The following is a 13,344-nucleotide window of genomic DNA, read 5'->3' as shown; positions in this document are numbered from 1 at the left end:
ACAACACGTGGGAATTCTGAGAGATACAATGCAAGTTAAGATTTGGGTGGGGACACAGCCAAACCATATCACCACTCGTGCTTCTTTTGAAAACCCTGAGTAGACAATGAGTGTCATAGAAGCACAGGATAGTCAACCTTGCCGGGGGCAATACAGACCACCTGGTGTAACTAAAATAGAACCCTAGAGTTAGAAATAACTCTTGGGGCTATGATGCCCCCCAGGGGACATTTGGCAATGTCTGGAGACATTTTTGGTTGTCACAACTGAATGGGAGTGCCGCTGGCATCTGGTGGGCACAGGTGACGGACACTGCTCAGCATCCTAGAGCGCATAGGATAGCCCCTGCAACAGAAGCATCCAGTGTAAAATGTCACGGTGCCAAGGCTGAGAAACTCCGTGTTAGGAGGAGGAAACACTTCCTCATTGTGGAAACTAACTTCTCATCTCACAAAAGGTGATTGGGATCTCACAAGAGGCGATTTGGATGGAGCCCTAAAGAGGCAACAAGAACCTTTTTGTGTTTTTTGTGGAGATGGGGCCCCATTATGTTGCCGAGATGGTCTCAAATTCCTGGGCTCAAGTGATCCCCCCACCTCAGCCTCCCAAAGTGCTGGGATTACAGGCATGAAACATTGTACCTGGCCAATAGGAACCTTTTTGATGAACTGGAAAAAGAGCTTGGGGGAAAATATTACTGGAAAGACCAGGACACATTGGAGAAATTCTTTCGAAGCCAACTTTACCTTGGAGGTAGGACCAGGAGTCCAGCCAATGGGAGCTTCATGGACATGAATGTGTGGCTTAAATTACGTTTCTATGTGGTCATGAAATCAGATGCTGTGCCCATGAAGCGTTCTAGCACCAAGTCAGTGCGAGACCCGAGGTGGTGAGGGGCCATCTGTGTTTTCTTGGTGCAGCTGTTGTTGTTTTAAATACCAGGAGCAGTCTGATAACTTTCTGGGGGAGCGCAATACAGAGAACTAGGATGCCAGACTGGCTGTCTCTCTGCTAAGAATTATCCTATTGTTCTGACTATAAGATGTGCATGACTTCACGTTTTAACCTCTCGAAAACTGGGACACGTCCAGGCAGTAGCAGTCATGTGTGATGTTCAGAACACAATGCCTCGTTTCCTCGGTAAAGTTTACTAAAAGAGTTCATGAGTAAGTGGGAAAAATGAATTAGGTACTAAACAAATAATACTTTTGTTTCTTCATTTGTAAGTGGAGAGATTACAACAAAGCTGTATGAGTTCATTGGGATGACATGGTCAAGTGATTGAAAAAGATTAAGTTTCCTTTGATGTTCTTCTGTCTTGCTTGCCTTACGTCTCAAAGGATGTTTCTCGGATGACATTAAAAACAAAGAAAAATGGAAAAGTAGCGCTCCCTTGAGATGAATGTACCTTAACCACAGGAAAACACTCAACCAGAGGCACAGAAGTGGGTTGGGCAACACGTGGCTCCAGGGGCATGTGAATTTCCAGTTGAGCATTTTAATGTATGACCGATTCCATATGAGGCAAGTGCAATGTGGCTACCTTGAATCAAACTAGTGAGTCCTCTGTCTATCCTAGTAGGGACACAAGAAAGGAGAGGGCAGATGTGGCTCCACTCAATGGCATGGATGGGCTTGGGTCCCCTGGGCACCACACACTAGGGCAGACGCAGAGGTTACAGGGGCCCTGGCTGATGTGACAGAGTCCCTCGCTATTGTCTCCATTCATTCACTTATTCATTCCTTCCGCAAATCATTGTTAGTGCTGAATTCGTTTCCTGTGGCTGCTGTAACAAATTCCCACAAACTTGGTGGCTTAGACAGCACAGGTTCATTGTCCTACAGCCCTGGAGAAATTAGAACTGCGTCTCACTGGACTAAACTGAGGACGTCAACAGGGCTGCTCCTTTCTGGAGGCTCTGGTTGAGTCTGTTTCTTTGCTTTTTTTAGAACTTCTAGGGGCTCTCTGGGTTTCTTGGCCTGTGGCTTCTTCTAGCTTCAAAACCAGCAAGGGTGAGCTGGGTCCTTTCCATGTCATATCTGACACATCTCTCTGACTCTCTTTTGTCTCCTCTCCCTCCCACCTTTTTTTTTTTTTTTTTCTTTTGAGACACGGTCTCACTCTGTCACCTAGGCTGGAGTGCTCGGCCGTCACGGCTCACTGCTGCCTTGACCTCCCGGGCTCAAGTGATCCTCTCACCTCAGCCTCTGGAGTACCTAGGACTACAAGCCTGCACCACCATGCCCAGATAATTTTTAAAGTTTTTTAGGAACAGGGTCTCTGTATGTTACCCAGGCTGGTCTCGAACTCCTGGCCTCAAGCAATACTCCACCTTCTAAATGCTAGAGTTACAGGCATGACCACCAGGCTGAGCTCATCTCCTGCTTTTAAAGGCCCTTGTGATGACAGTGGATCCATCCAAATAGAACAGGATGATCTCCCTGTTTTAGGGTTAGCCAATTTACAACACTCATTCTCTCAGCCACCTTAATTCCCCTTTGCCATGTAAAGTGACATATTCACAGCCTCCTAGGACTCAGATGTGGACATTTTTGGGAGCAGGTGGGAAGCACTAACATGCCTGTCCCACCAGTTCCTACACTGTGCCAACATTGTGCTAATTACACATGGGGCAGATCAGAGGTGGTCTCTCCTCCCACAGCGAGTATGCATTCTAGAGAGGAAGACAGCTCTCCAAGAGTAGTTATGTATATCAAGTAGTAATAAATGATACAAGAAGACATCATATGGTCCAGGGATAGAGAGTTAAGGGGTGTAGTGTGGTGGTTTTTGAGAGCATAGTCATGGAAAGCTTTTCTGTAAAGGTGATAATGGAGCAGAGACCTGGGTGTTGAGAAGGAGCCTCTGATCTGGGGCAGAATAATCCAGGCAGAGGGGAAAGCAAGAGCAAAGGCCCTGAGGCATGCACAAGGAATTGCCAGAAAGCCAGCCGTGTTGCCGGGGCAAGGTGAAAAGCGGGTAAGGGAAGGGAGATGATGGTGGCGAAAGCAGAGATCAGATTACTGGGACATTATGGGCCAAGTGGTTTGGGGTTTGTTGTTGTTGTTGTTGCTGCTGTTGTTGTTGTTGTTTGAGTCTCACTCTGTCATCCAGGCTGGAATGCAGTGGTGTGATCTTGGCTCACTGCAGCCTCCACCTCCCGGGCTCAAGCAATTTGCCTGTCTCAGCCTCTTGAGTAGCTGGGATTACAGGCACACACTACAATGCCTGGCTAAGTTTTGTATTTTTAGTAGAGACGGGGTTTTGCCATGTTGGCCAAGCTGGTCTCGAACTCCTGACCTCAGGTGATCCACCTGCCTTGCCCTTCCAAAGTGCTGGGATTACAGGCTTGAGCCACCACTCCCGGTCCCTGGGTTTTAATTCAAAGGAAAATGGGAAGCCACTGGAGGGCTTTAGGAAGGATGGCAGCATGCTCTGATTGACGCTGAAAATAATCACCTTTGTTGCTGAGTGCGATCAGTTTGTCGGGGGCAAGGGTGGAGGCCGTGAGAGCTGGTGGGGAGGCATCTTGGCTGACTGAGGGTAGAGTAATGAAAACAGGCAGCCACGGGATCTGTTTTGTAGTGGAACCCATAGCGCTGCAGACAGAGTACATGTCAGGTGAGAGAAATATGGAGGGATCAGGGAGGATTCGACTCTGCCTGAGCCAACAAAGTCTCCTTAAAGGGAGGGGCTGGTTAGCCTGGAGCAGAGACAATTTGGATCAGGGATTCACCAACACTCTTGAAACGCCTGAATGCCTGTCATGGGGGAACATATTTTCTTGATTCTCTCCGCCCTTAGATGTGAAAACAAAGCCCAAATGAAGGACAGATAAAGAGAAGGAGATGTCAGCTAACCTAGACATCTCATATTGGAAGTGGCGTGAGCTGCGGGGCCAGAGGAAACAGCATGAAACCCTGACTCTGCTGTTCCAGTGCTGGGATTGGGACAGGTTATCTGAAGTCTCTGACATGACATTTCATTATCTCTAACACGACAGAGGTAATGTTATTATAATACTAAAAACAACAGCAAACACTTACATCGCTGTGATTTGTGATATGATAAGAAGTATATTTTGATCTCTGCTCTCAGTTCCTGAGATAGGAAGTACATAGGGGTGCTAGGAGAATCTTTTGTTCTAATTGATTTGATCTTTGCCTCTTGGTTCCTGACACACAGCTCCTAAATCCCTTGGCATTTCCAGGGCGATAGGAGCATTTCCAGGGCGATAGGAGCATTTCCTGTTCTAAGGATGTGACTCTCGGTGGGCTCCTCGATAGCCTCAGGGTAGGGGGCTGGTTGCCAGGGGAACCAAGCATGTGAGTAGAGGGTTGGAACCTTCATCCCCACCTTTGAGGAGAGGAGATGGGCTGGAGGTTGAGTTGATTACCAATGGCAGTGATGTCATCAATCATGCCCATGTAAGGAAGCCTCCATAAAAACCCAAAGGGACAGGGTTTGGAGAGGTTGCAGGCAGCTGAACACGTGGGGATGCCTGGAGGTGGGGAGGTGCCACCAGTAAGGGCGTGGAAGCTCCCTGTCCCCTCCCCACACCTTTTCCCATGCATCTCTCCCATCTGGGTGCTCATCTCTATCCTTTGTAACATCCTTTATAATAAATGGGTCGTCGTAAGTCAAGTGTCTCCCTGAGTTCTGTGAGCCACTCTAGCAGATTAATCAAACCTGAGGAACGGGTCACAGGAAACCCCAATTTATAGCCAGTTAGTTGAAAGTACAGGTCACAACCTAGGGCTTGTGACTGGCATCTGAAAGAGGGGAGTCTTGTGGGACTGAGTCCTTAACCTGTGGGATCTGACGCTCTCTAGGCAGACTATGGCAGAACTGAATTGAATTGCAGGACGCCCAGCTGGTGTCTGCTGGAGAATTAGTTGCTAGTGAGGAGAAATCCTCATGCACTTTTGGTGACCAGAGGTGAGTGCTGTCTGTGGGAAACTAGGAGAGACCGTTTGGTTCTTCCTGTCTCTCACAATAGCGCTTTTAACATGTGAAACACCATTCTAACAGCTGTGTGTGTGGAAACTCATTCCTTACAGCAGCCTGAGGACACAGGTGCTCCTATCATCGCCATTTTAGAAAGCAGGCACAAGGAAGTTGAGTTCTTTGCTTAAGGTCAAACAGCGAGTATAGGGCACTGTCATCATACATCATACAATCATCTCTACAAGATACAGACTGCCTGTCCTTCACCTCCACCCGTCAAACGCATCAATCAAAACATGACATGTGACATTATTAACTGTTTTGTGATGACACAATACTATTTAGTTTCAGGATCAAAATTCAGCAAGCTCTCAAAGTCTGGAATTGTGGCTGGGAACTAACACGTTGGCATATAAAGTGGATAAAAGGCAAGACAGTTCTGCCTTTAGAGTCTAGATTCAATCACACAAACTCACTCTATAGCCCTCAGACCACAGCCGGAATGTTTTTCCCCGATGGTGATCCCTGGGGGCTGTGGCTGACCAAGGGCCGCAGCTCCTCTGCAGAAAGTCCAGGATGGCACCCTGGTGGACCCTGAAGAAAAGGCACCTCACCAGGCTGTTTGCCTCTCCTCCCTGTGGCCTCTGGCACTGCACTTCTGGTTGCATTAAACTTCGCAACAACTGTTTTGGAAACATAGAATAAAACGGCTTCAGTCACATGACAGTGGCCTGTACTGTCCAGATCTGAGTGTTGCACAAGAATGTACTTTGGTAATAATTCAGCCATCCTTTTGTATGTTAAGTCCTAAGGCATCAAGGTTTTACTGAGTACTTTCCATGAGCTGAACACCACTGGGGATACAACAGTGAATAGGACAAACACAGTTCTGCCTCGTACTGAGCTTTTGTTAAGAGACAAAATGATTGTCAAGAGTGACAAATATACCATGCGCTGGCTGGAGCATGAAGGGAGTACATGGTGGAAATGCAGATTGTCCTCCAAGTTCAATGAGAAGCACTGAGGGATGATCTGGCAGGAGGGTGATGAAGGCTGGGTTGGGAGTGGCAGCCAAGCAGGAAGAGAGATAGAGCTGAGCTACAGCTTGGATCAGATTCAATACCAGAGTGATGGATGGATGAGGTTAAAAAGGAAGCAGAAGGAATCAAAGGTGATGCTGAGCTAAACAAGGAAGCTGGTGGGGTCATCTACTGAGATATTGAGGCAATCACAGGGCCAGTGATAAGAGAAGACTTTGGCGGAGGAACTCGAGTCTGTGAGTGACCACATGGTAATGTCAGGTACACAGCTGAATATGCAGGTCTGGAGCTTAGTGGAGCTGTCTGGACTAGACATTCTGGTCTAGTTTTTGTCCCCTGTAATGTAAACTACTTCTGATCTCTCTTTGTGAGAGGCATGGAATTTAAAATTCCACTTGCCAATCAGTGACTGCATTCAATATGCCTCAGGCTGTGTTAATCTGCACTAGAAAAGACACCGCATCAGGCAGCAACTGCAGTTGGAGCTACCACTTGGCTATGTTTCTAAAGTTCCAGGGTCTTCTGATATGATCCATATAATTTTCGTAGGATCAGGCTAGTGAATCAAATAGCACATGAGAGACACCACTGCTCCTGGATACTTCCAGACTCTGAGGATGGCACTAGCCCTTGCCATTTTCCTGGGATGCCATATCGTTCCTCCTTCTCTTAGCCAAGCAAAAAAGAAGATCATTCCCTATCTTGGCAGGAAGTTGAAATTCTAGGGCTCCAGTTGATCTTTTCTGCTGTAATAACTTTTACACTGCAGGTCAGGGGCAGAGTGAGGGTCCTCCCGATGGCTAAGAGTGTCCTTCCTACAAACATTTCGGGCCCAGGGAAATGAGCATAGGGTGGGTTTGTGGACTCAGTGCACTACCATGAGACACATCTGGGCCAGAGCTCTATTTGTTACCTGATTCCCATATGGCCAATGATAACAGGCGAGCCTGGGTGATGTTTTAGGTCCCTGGATGCCATCATCAACCCAGACCCTCCATCCAACAGCCCTAGAAACATCTGTTACTTTCCCCTAGTGCGTGGTTACTTGAGTAAGTGGCCACAAGGCCTTTAGGGGTGTTAAATGAGGGAGTCGCTACTGTCTCTACTTCATGTTTTACCTTGAGGCAAGGGGACCTGCTGTTTATGCCCTTGTATCGGGAAGTCATTGGCCAAGCCTGAGGCTGGTGGCCTGCCTGGTAAGGCTTCCTGTTGGCTGCGGGCTGTTCTGCGGAAAAGGGAGCAGCTGTGAGATTCTATCAGCACCATTCCTAGCAGGAAGGGACTGGAGTATGGACTTAACAGAGGGGCTGCAGGTGGAATATCAGTAGCATTCGCTAGTCATCTGCTGAGGGCAACGGATAGATGGGGAGGCTAGAGAATTACAGAAAACAAAGGAGGCTCAAGAAACACTTTTTAGAGAATGAGATTTTGGACAGCATGCCACCCATCTGAGCATGGCGACATGTGTTGTGATGGAATCTGCATTAACCAGCGTTCTCTAGAGAAACAGAACCAATAAAAAGATAGAGAGAGATACATAAATTTACTATAAGGAACTGGCTCATGAAATGGCGGTGGACTGATAAGTCCCAAGGTCTGCAGTTGGCAAGCTGAAGACCCAGGAGAGCTGACAGTGTAGCTCTAGTCTGCATCTGAAGGCCTGAGACCTAAGAGAGCCAATGGTGTAGTTCTCATCTGAAGACCAGTAGGCGCAAGACCCAGGAAGGGCCAACATTTTTGTTCAAATCCAAAGGCAAGAAAAAGACCAATGATCCAGTTCAAAAACAGTTAGGTAGGAGCCATTCCCTCTTACCTGGGACAGCCCTTTTCTTCTAGTCAGTCCTTCGACTGATTGGACAAGGCCCACCCACATGGAAGGGCAGCCTGCTTTACTCAGTCTGCTGCTTCCAATGCTAATTTCATCCAAAAAGACCTTCACAGAAATGCCAAGAGTAGTGTTTGACCAAACGTCTGGGCACCTTGTAGTCCAAGCAAATTGATGCATACAATTAAACCATCACAAAATCCATCTTCCAGGCTGGTCTATCCACAAGGCAGAAAAGAAAGTGGGGAGTTGGAGCCATCTCGCCTTGGAATTCTGTCATAAACTGTGAAGAAGGAAGGGAGGCAGAAGAGTTTAGAGTAAGGGTGGATATTAAGGTAAAATCTGGGATCTGGCTTAAAAGAGGAAAACAGAGAGGGCTGGTGAACTTGGGAGAAGCTAAAGTGTCAATGGTTCATCACAGTCACGGAGCAAACAGAAGCAGAATTGGATGAGGTCACTAGGGTTGCTGTAATAAAGTCTCACAAACCAGGTGGCTTCAAATAGGAGAAATGTATTCTCCCACAGTCCTGGAGGCCAGAAGTCCAAAATCAAGGTGCTGGCAGGGTCGTGCATCCTCTGGGTGGAATCCTTCCTTCCCTCTAGCAGCTTCTGGTGGTGTCCATGGGCCCTTGGCATCCTGTGGCTGGCAGCTGCATCACTCCAATCTCTTTCTCTGTCATCATGTGGATGACACAAGGAGAGCTCCCTGTGTGTCACAGTCTCCTTTTTATAAGGATACCAGTCATACTGGATTAGGGCCCACCCCAGTGACTTCATCTTAACTTGATTACCTCTGTAAATAGTCTATTTCCAAATAAGGGCACATACACAGGTCCCGGAGGTTAGGACTTTAAGGTACCTTTTCAAGGAGACACAGTTCAACCCATAACAGGCATAAACTCTAAATGTCATGACTTACCATGTGATATGATTTGGCTGTGTGTCCCCACCTAAATCTCATCTTGAATTGTAATCCCCACACACTGGGGGAGGGGCCTGGTGAGAGGTGATTGGATCATGAGGGCAGTTCTCCTATGCTGTTCTTGTGATAGTGAGTGAGTTCTCATGAGATCTGATGGTTTGAAAGTGTCTGACACTTCTGTCCTCTCTCCTGCCACCACGTAAGATGTGCCTTGCTTCCCCTTTGCCTTCCTCTATAAAAGTAAATTTCAGCCGGGCGCAGTGGCGCACACCTGTAATCCCAGCACTTTGGGAGGCCGAGGCGGGTGGATCACCTGAGGTCAAGAGTTCAAAACCAGCCTGGCTAACATGGTGAAACCCCGTCTCTACTAAAAATACAAAACAAAATTAGCTGGGCATGGTGGTGGGCGCCTGTAGTCCCAGCTACTCAGGAGACTGAGGGAGGAGAATCACTTGAACCCAGGAGGCGGAGATTGCAGTGAGCCGAGATTGCACCACTGCACCCCAGCCTGGGTGACAGAGTGAGACTCTGCCTCCAAAAATAAAAAAAAAAAAGTAAATTTCCTGAGACCTCCTCAGCCATGCTGAACTGTGAGTCAGTTAAATTTCTTTTCTTTATAAATTACTCAATCTCAGGCAGTTCTTTACAGCAGTGTGAAAACGGACTCATACACCATATTGCTGTGAAAATTAAATGAAATGACGAATGATAAGGTATTTTTGAAAGGAGAAAAGCACAGCAAATTATTGTTTCCTACACTAGTTAGGTCACTAGTAACAGTCTCTTGCTTGTCTTGGAATGGATAGTCATTCAGATGGAGACGATTAGTCAGGCTCAAGGTAGAGACACTTTGAGTTGGAAGATTCTGACCTATCGGCATTTCTCCATTTGAGATAGTTCCAAAGACAAATAATTACAGAAACCACAAACTCAAGGGTCTTCTGAGCCATAAATGAAATATCATTCTTGGAATCAGCAACATGGAATGTGTTCATTACTACTGAGATGTGGAAACATGTCACGGCATTGACGGAGCTTTATTCATTCAGACCTCCTCACTTGGACTTTGTGATATTCCAACGCAGAGATTTAGTCTTTCTATAGAATTGTCTCATTAAAAGGTGTGTTTCCTTTTTTCGCTCTTTCTTTATGGTAAAAATACACAGAATTAAAATTAACCTTCTGGCCGGGTGCAGTGGCTCACGCCTGTAATCCCAGCACTTTAGGAGGCCATGGTGGGCAGATCACCTGAGGTCAGGAGTTCGAGACAAGCCTGGTCAACATGGCGAAACCCCATTTCTACCAAAAATACAAAAAATTAGCCAGGCATGGCAGCGCGTACCTGTCATCCCAGCTACTCGGGAGGCTGAGGGGAGAGAATCGCTAGAACCCGGGAGGCGGAGGCTGCAGTGAGCCATGATCAGGCCACCGCACTCCAGCCTGGGCAACAGAGCGAGACTCCGTCTCAAAAATAAAATAAAATAAAATAAAATAAAATAAACTTTCTTAACCACTTTTATGTGTACAGTTGAGTATGTTCACATTATTGTGCAACAGATCTTTATAACGTTTTCATCTTGCAACTGTTAAACTATATATCACTAGATGCTACTTCCCCTTCTCCCTTCCCTCTGGCCATTGTTAACCACCCTTCTACTTTCTATTTCTATAATTTTGACTATGTTAGATACTTCAGAGTTAAAGTAGATTAATTACAGTATCTGTTCTTCTGCAGCTGGCTTCTTGTGTTTAGCATAATGTCTTTGAAATTCTTCCATGTTGTAGCATGTGACAGGATTTTTTTCTTTTTAAGACTGCATAACAGTCTGTTGTATGTATATACTATATTTTCTTTATCCATCCATTTTTGATGGGAATCTAGGTTGCTTCCACCTGTTGGCTGTTGTGAATAATGCTGTACTGAACATGGATATACAAATATCTTTCTGATATTCTGTTTTGAATTCATCTAGATATAAACCTGGAAGTGGGATTGCTGGATCATACGGTAACTCAATTTTCAATTTTATGAGAAACTTCCATATTTTTTTTCTGTCTTGTATTTCCACTAACAGTGCATAAGGGTTCCAACTTCTTCACATCCTTGCTGACACTTATTGTTTTCCATTCTTTTGACAGTGGCCATTCTGATGGAAGAGGTGATAACACATTATGGTTTTGATTTGTATTTCCCTAATGATTAGTCCTATTGATCATCTTTTCATGTGCTTATTGGCCATTCATATCTTCTTTGGAGAAATGTCTGTTTAAGTCCTTTGCCCATTTTAAATTGTCTTATTTGTTTGTTGTTGTTATTGTTGTTGAGTTGTAGAAATTTCTTATATATTCTGCGTATCAATCCCTTATCAGATAAACAATTTGCAATTATTTCCTCCCATTCCATAGGTTGCCTTTCCACTCTGTTGATTCTTTCTTTTGATGCACAAAAGTTTTTGAGTTTGGCGTAGTCTTATTTGCCAATTTTTGTTTCTGTTTCCTGTGCTTTGGGTGTCATATATAAGAAATCATTGCCAAATCCAATGTCCTGAAGCTTTTCTCTTGTGTTTTCTTCTAGGAGTGTAATAGTTTCAGGTCTTACATTTGGGTCTTTGATTCCTTTTGAGTTGATTTTCATATCTGCTGCAAGGGAAAAGTCCAACTTCATTCTTTTGCAGGTGGATATCTGGGTTTTCCAACACCATTTTTTGAAGAGACTATCCTTTCTTCACTCTGTAGTCTTGGCACTCTTGTTGTAGATTATTTGGCCATAAATGCAGGGGTTCATCTCTTGGCACACTGTTCCTGCCATTGATCTATATATCGATCTTTATGCCAGTACCACTACTGTTGCTTTGTAGTATGTTTTGAAATCAGGGAGTGTGAGGCCTCCAACTTTGTTCTTTTTAAAGATCATTTGGGCTATTTGGGATCCCTTGTAATTCCATATATATTTCAGTATTTTTTTCCAATTTCTGCAACAAGTGCAGTTGGGACTTTGACAGGGATTGCATTGAATGTGTAGATTGCTTTGGGTAATACAGACATTTTAACAATATTAAGCCTTCCAATCAAAGGGCATTGGATGTTTTTCCATTTATTTGTGTCCTCTTTGATTTCTTTCACCAATGTTTGGTACTTTTCCATGTACAAGTCTTTCATCTTTGTGGTTAAGCTTATTCCTGAGTATTTTATACTTTTTGATACTATAGTAAATGAACTTGTTTTCTTAAAAATTTCCCTTTTCAATTGGTCATTGATAGTGTATAGGAACACAATTGATTTTTGAGTGTTGATTTTGTATCCTGAAATTTTGCTAATTTTGTTTATTCATTCTAGCAGTTTTTTAGTAGGATCTTTAGGGTTTTCCACACATAAGATTGTGTCATTTGCAAATAGAAATAATTTTAAGTCTTCTTTTCTAGTTCGTATGTCTTTAATTTCTTTTTCTTTTCTGATTGTTCTGGCTAGAACTTCCAGTATTATGTCAAATAATAATGGTGAGAATGGGCATCCTTGCCTGGTTCCTGATCTTAGAGGAAAAGCTTTCAGTGTTTCTCCACTGGGTATGATGTCTGTTGTGGGTTTTCCATGTATGACTTTTACTATGTTGTGGTAGTTTCTTTCTATTCTTAGTTTGTTTGGTGTTTTTTATCATGAAAGGGGATTGAATGTTGTCAAATACTTTTTCCTCATCCATTGAGATGATCACGTGGTTTTATTCCTCCATTTTGTTACACTGATTTTCATATGTTGAACCATCCTTGCATTCTAGGTATAAATCCCAACTCATCATGATATATGATCCCTTTAACATGCTGTTGAATTTGGTTTGGTAGTATTTTGTTTAGGATTTTTGAATCAATATTAATCAGGGGTATTATCTGTAGTGTTTTTTTCTTGCTGTGTCTTTGTCTGGTTTTGGTATCAAGGTAATTCTGGCCTCATAGAATAAGTTTGAGGGTGTTCTCTCCTCTTCGATTCTTTGCAAGAGTTTGAGAAGAACTGGTGTTAGTTCTTTAAATGTTTGATAGAATTCTCTAGTGAATCCATCTGGTCCTGGGCTTTTCTTTGTTGGGAGCTGTTTGATTACAGCTTCGATCTCCTCACTAGTTATAGATCTGCTCAGATTTCCTATTTCATTATGACTTAATCTTAGTTGGCTATGTGTTTCCATTAATTTATTAATTTCTTCTAGGTTATCCATTTTTTTTGGTATTTTTAAGTCTTTAAAGTCACGTATTAACAAGGTATATATGAACATTTTATGCCAAATATAATTATCATAATGGTTTCAAAAGGATTGTTGAATGAAATGGAGTGTAAGCAGTTTTGAATAGAATTAAAGGCAATTTGAATGCTGCAAATCATTGTAAGCACCTTATTTTAAAATAAAGTTTAATTTTCACTTCAAAATAATGTTTCCATGATTAGAAAAACAATTAGAAAAAACAATGAAAATTTATATGGAATCGAAACCAAACACATTCCCAGAAAATACTGTGAACATTTTTCTTATTTTCTTTCTAACTTCTTAAGTGTGTGGCTTATAATCACTCATTTATTTATCAAGCACTTAGGCTGCACCAAGGAGTAAAAGGGATACAATTAT

This window comes from Mandrillus leucophaeus, unplaced genomic scaffold (genome assembly GCF_000951045.1).
Source record: "Mandrillus leucophaeus isolate KB7577 unplaced genomic scaffold, Mleu.le_1.0 Scaffold317, whole genome shotgun sequence".
Taxonomy (NCBI): Eukaryota; Metazoa; Chordata; class Mammalia; order Primates; family Cercopithecidae; genus Mandrillus; species Mandrillus leucophaeus.
This window is presented reverse-complemented; position numbering follows the sequence as displayed.